At 25.1% G+C, this 6112-nt stretch overlaps 1 pseudogene; it reads right to left on the bottom strand.

Moving 5' to 3' along the window:
• Window positions 1-3095: 3095 nt before the first annotated feature.
• LOC119571571 lies at window positions 3096-5764 on the bottom strand (annotated as a pseudogene).
• Window positions 5765-6112: the final 348 nt, after the last annotated feature.

Genomic DNA, 6112 nt, shown 5'->3' on the forward strand with positions numbered 1-6112 from the left:
ACACCCCCAGTTTTTTCCTTTTCCCTTTTAAAAGGGTTTTTTTTTAAAAAAAAAAAAAAAAAAAAAAAGGTGTTTTGATTTTTTTTTTTTTTTTTTTTTTAAACTTTTTTTTAAAAAAAGGTTTTTTTTGGGGGGGAAAAAAAAATTTTTTTTTTTTTCCCCCCCCCAAATTAAAAAGGGGCCCTTTTTTATTTTTTTTCAAAAATTTCCCCTTTTAAAAATTTTTTTAAAAAAAATTTTTAAAATTTAAAATTTTTAAAAAAAAAATAAATTTTTAAAATTGGGAAAAAAAAAAAATTTATTTTTTTTAATTTTAATTTTTTTAAAAAAAAATAAATTTTAAAAAATTTTAAAAAATTTTAAAAAAAAAAGTTTTAAAAAAAAAAAAAATTTAAATTTTAAAAAAAAAAAATAAAAATTTTTTAAAAAATTTTTTTTTTTTTATTTTTTTTTAAAAATTTTTTTTTTTAAAATAAAAAAAAAGGGTAAATTTTTTTAAAAAAAAAATTTTTAAAAAAATTTTTTTTTAAAAAAAAAATTTAAAAAAAAAATTTTAAAAAAAAAAAAAATTTTTTTTAAAATTTTTTTTTTTAAAAAATTTTTTTTTAAATTTTAAAATTTTCTTTTTTTTAAAAAAAAAAAAATTAACAAAATTTTTAAAAAAAAATTTTTTTAAAATTTTTAAAAAAAATTTAAAAAAAAAAAATTTTAAAAAAAAAAAATTTTTTTATTTTTTTTTGGTAGGAGTTATTTAAATTAAAAATTAATTAAAAATTCCCCATTTTTTTTTTTTTTTGGTTAATTTTTGGAAAGCTGAAAAATCTTGTAAAAGTTGGTTTCGGATGAAACAAAAATGTCAAGAACATCCCCCCCCCAAATAATGACTTAAACTAAAATTTTGTTGTATTTATTTCTTGGGGGGGTTTTTGGGGAATTTATTTAAGGGGAAAGGGGAAAAAATACCCTTTGCTCTTCTGAGGAAGGCTTAATACAGCTATTCCCAAAGTGATCTTGAAATTTTAAATTTTTGTTAAAAAAAGCGCCCTTTTTTTTTTTGTTTTCAGATTTTATATACAACTTTTTTTTTTACATTGGGTTTTTGATTGCAAAACCTTGGGTTTTCCCCTTTTGGTTTCCAGAAAGGGGTTTAGGGGGGCCCCCCTTTTTTTTCCCTTAAGACCAAAATTAAAAAGTTTTTTAAAAATTTTTAGAACGTTAAGGCAGAGTGAAGAAAAGATTTTTTTTTGAATATTTTTTTTTTTTAAAATATATATATATAATATAATATAATATTAAAATAAATTTTATAAAATATATATATATATTTTATAATATATATAATTAATATTTTATATAATATATAATATATAAAATATATATTTATATTAAATTTTTATATTTTATTTTATAAAAATTTTTTATTTAAAAATAAAATATATTAAAATATAAAAAACTAATATATTTTTAAAATATAATTTATTAATTTTATATCAATTTTATATTATTATATAATTTTAAAATTATATATATAAAGATATTTATATATATAAAATATTTTTTAATTAAAATAATATATTTTAAAAAATTTATATATAATATATATATATATATATATTTTTTAAAAATATATATTATTATAAAATATATATATATAAAATATTAATTTAAAATTTTAAAATTATATAATTTTTATATATATAATATAAATATATAAATATTTTATATTATATATATAAAAATATATATATATATATATATAATAATATTTTCTATATATATATATATTAAAATTATTTATTTTATTTTATTTTATAATTTATATAATTTATATTTTTTTAATTTTTATATTTCATTATTTTTATATTTATTTTATTTTATATTTAATTTTTACCCCTTTTATTTATATTTTTATAATATATATATATATATAGATTTTATATTTTATATTTTATATATTTTTTATTAAAATAAAGAATTTTTTATATTTTATATTAAAATATATTATATATTATATATATATAATTTTTTACTATATAATATCATTTTATATTTTATATATCAAAAATCAAAAATATATTTTATATATATTTTTAAAATATTTTTATATATATATATATTTTTATTTTTATATATAAAATATAATTAAAATATTTTAATTTAAATTTTATTTAAATAAAATATATATTATTATATATTTTATATATATATTTATATATTAATTTTATATATTTTATTTTAAAATATATATAAATTCTATATAAAAATTTATAAAATTTAATTTTATATATATATATATTTTATATTTTATATTTTATATATAAATTTTATAATTTTTTATACAAAATATTTAAAAAATAAATTTTTGAAATTATATAATATTTAAAAAAAAAACAAAAGGGTTTGTTTTAAAAATTTTTCCTTGTTTTTTCAGCCTTTTTATTTTTTAAATGTTTACTTTTTGACTAACCTAAAAGGAAATTTTAATACACAAAAAATTTTTACAGACATCTTTTGGGCTTCAGGGTTTTTAGTACAAAAAGGATATAATAAACCGTATACAAAAGTAACAAAATTTGTTTCTAAATACAAATTCCTGTATTCTTTATATTACAGAGAAAACCCGAACCACAGAAAGGGACCTTTCGTGCAGACTCCTTACAAAATACTAAAACCCAGATTTTTTCCTTTTTGTGGACATCCATGAGAAAGTAAGTTATAACTAGGTGAATAAACAAAAAAATAAAATATTTTGAGTTAAGAAAAAGGTTTTTTAAAAAGAAAAATGAGCTCTTGATAAATAGGAATATTTAAAGAAATACACACAATCGGCAACAGAAATAAAACCACTGCAAGGCATCCACTCATAGTTACATACCTTTGAAAAAACTGAACTCATAACCATAACCCAAAGGGAAAACAGAAAGAGATGGAAAAACCCAAATTTGCCCGACGGGATGAGCCACTGTTTGCAATTTAATTTTTTTGGGTGGCTCTCTCTGGCAAGCATCTACTCAGTTGTGAGGAAACGGCTTGTACCCCCTGCACCTTCATTCTCAATGCTACGACAGGTACATTATGAAAAGGGGTCTACTTACAACTTCTACAAATTTATTGATGTCGTTGGTGAGATCTATATTTACATTTTCATTTTTATTGAAGTCCACCCCAAGGAACCATGATGAATGTGGTTTATCCTTATATTCGGGGTTTCCTGACAGTTAAAAGTCACGGGGTTTATGTGTACAGCCCTTTATTGCTGGGTTATGTTCTAGACTGGAAATTAAGTGTCGGATTTTTTGACTCAAAACAAGTCCATACCACTCTAAATGGTCTTCTGGGGTCCGAGCCACAGCAATCACAACAAGGTAGTGTCTAAAGAGAAAGAAAGCATTACTATTAGTATGAGTTCGTAAAAAATTATTCATATCATGACTATTACATCATTTCAAAAGTATCCTAAATGACACAGGCCAATTAAACAGCTGAGGAGAATTATTAAGTTACCAAACAATCAGCTGTACATTTGAATATATGTATACCTGATATACACACAAAAATAAAAAAAAATAACTAAATAAATAACAATAAAGAATGAGGAGAGAATAACTTACTTGTTTTCAAAGAAAAGTTGGTGGCTGGAAGAGTTTGTCCCCTGTAGCTTTTCCCAACATGATGTCCTCTGTGATCTGAAGACCCATCTTGAATTCCTCCACCATGACAGCTCTTGTTTGGGCTGGGACGTTTGAAAGTGGAATTCTGTTGTGGGTATGCTGGTGTGATGATTGGCATCAAGTGGGAATCTGTCTTGTACATTCACACGAGGATCCCAGACCTGTGGAGATGGATAGATAGACATTAACTTTTATTGCGAAATTTCGTAAAATACTCTACAGCAAAAAAAGAGTCTAGATCACAAGAACAGATAGAATAAAAAAGGAAAAAGGAGGGGGGGGGGGGAATCTATCATTAAGAGAATGACCCATAGTACATACAAAGTTATCAATATAATTAGTTTAGTCAAAATTAAAAGAAAGAAAGAAAAAATTATAATTTGTATTTACCTTAAACCCGTGTTTTGCATCATAGGGCTGTTTGAGGTATACAGGAGCAGGCCATGTCCATTTTGAGAACACTAAGAAGAATTTTTCCACTAGGGTGGGAAGCTGTAGCATTGGGATACAGCTGACATGTTCTTGCTACAAGCATAGCCCATGACAAAACCCCCAAGTACCCAAGAACGTTGCTGTATACACCATGACCTGTTTGTTATAAAAGTAAATTAACAAGAATTTTTGAGTGTGTAAAGGTTCTTCTTTGCCTTTTTTTTTCATAATATAATCTAAATAAAAGTAGCTCACTCACGTTTCGCCCACAATTTTATAGCTCGTAACGCCAATCTGAAACTCTCTCTATTTGGGACTTGGCGCAGAATCTCATCTGTGACTCTGCAAAACCCTTGAGACTCCTAACACACTTCTCATCCAGGTTCTTGGAGAATGCTGTCATCATTAAGGTCAACCGAATCGTGCACTTTCCTTCAATGCTAACCGTGCAAAGAGCAAAAAAACAAATCTCGATGTTCTCATATTTTCATTTTGATAACAGGACGAAGGCTTCCTCAACTGCCTATTAGGTTAAAAAAAGAGAGCAAGTATTATTTTCTTGATATGACTGCTAAAATAAGTCAGAACAAATCTAGAAAAAAGCTAGATACTTCATTAAAACAAGTGTTTCAAATAACCAAGAATAAATCATTGTGACAAAGACAAATCTTTATACTACAGAAAAAAAAAAATATTCTAATACTTACTCTCATCTCTGTCAACTTCACTCTGTTCCTTAAGCAGTTCATAAAAATTGTAAAGTAATCTTGTCGTTAAATGTGTCTTGGGGCAACGCAAAGGGCGTCAATATCAGCACCTTTCCTGCAACACCTATGGGTAGGAACCAAAATTGCAAATCTTACCACCAACTGTGTCTGCAATCTGAACCAAGGTGTACATCAATAAAAGTCTGTATGATAAAATCTAAAAACCCACAACATAAACTAGGAAAGCTTTTTGAATCAGAAAATATCCTCAAAATTTCAAGATCAGCTTTGGGATACTGCTGTCATTAACCCTTTCCTCATGAAGAGCATGAAGGTAATGTGTTTCCATTTCCTCTAAAATGATTAATACCACTCTACCTGGATATTACCCACAGAGATAGATATACACTAATACACACACAAAGATGTTTAGTTTAAGTCACTTACTTGTGGGGGCATGTTCCCTTGACATTTAAAGCTTTACATCTCGAATCCAAGCTTTTAAAAGATTGTTCAGCTTTCCAAGGACTTCAAATCTGCAACACAAGATAATTATTACAAGCAACTGTAGCCATGAATGTGGGAAGTAGTATTAGCTTCCAGTATATTTTCTTAATATTAACCTCATACTCCTACCAAAGTAAAATAGCAAGATTATTTTTATATCAACACTTACCTTACATTCATTACAAAACTTCAGACAGCATGTATTTTTCCAAACATTAAAACTTAAAATAATCAAGATATTGCAAATCTTTTCCATCTACAGGTTTATTTTGCTTGTGCTTGCTTAACCTTCTTTTACTACCTGTGATTTAGCTCCCGCATCAGTCTCGAACATGCCCCGATCTCTTTAATACTCTTCCATTCCCTTGGGATGCTCTAAGTCGAGACGCCTTGGGTTTTTGCCAGGCTGATCGCCGACGTCATTCCTAAGGTCTTACTAGCATCCATCTTGCCTGAGTATAGAATAGGAAATTTTAGGAATCAATACACTATTCTAAAATGTAAAAATTTGGGAACTATCTATGCTAAAAACACAAAACTTAATTTTCCTTCAGTAAATGATCAAGTTTACAATATCTAAACATACTTCATGAAAAAAGCTTATAAAATCACACAAACCCTTTGGTTGTAAACTTGGAGAAGTGAAATCGCGTTCTCAATCTCTTCTACATTTCAGATACCAAGGTGGGTTACTTAAATAAAATATCTTCTCGATAAACACATACCTCTGGCTGACATTAGAAGGACTTATCTAATTATTATGCCTATAACATTATACCTTTTCATCTTCAATCT

Source organism: Penaeus monodon, unplaced genomic scaffold (genome assembly GCF_015228065.2).
Source record: "Penaeus monodon isolate SGIC_2016 unplaced genomic scaffold, NSTDA_Pmon_1 PmonScaffold_6936, whole genome shotgun sequence".
Taxonomy (NCBI): Eukaryota; Metazoa; Arthropoda; class Malacostraca; order Decapoda; family Penaeidae; genus Penaeus; species Penaeus monodon.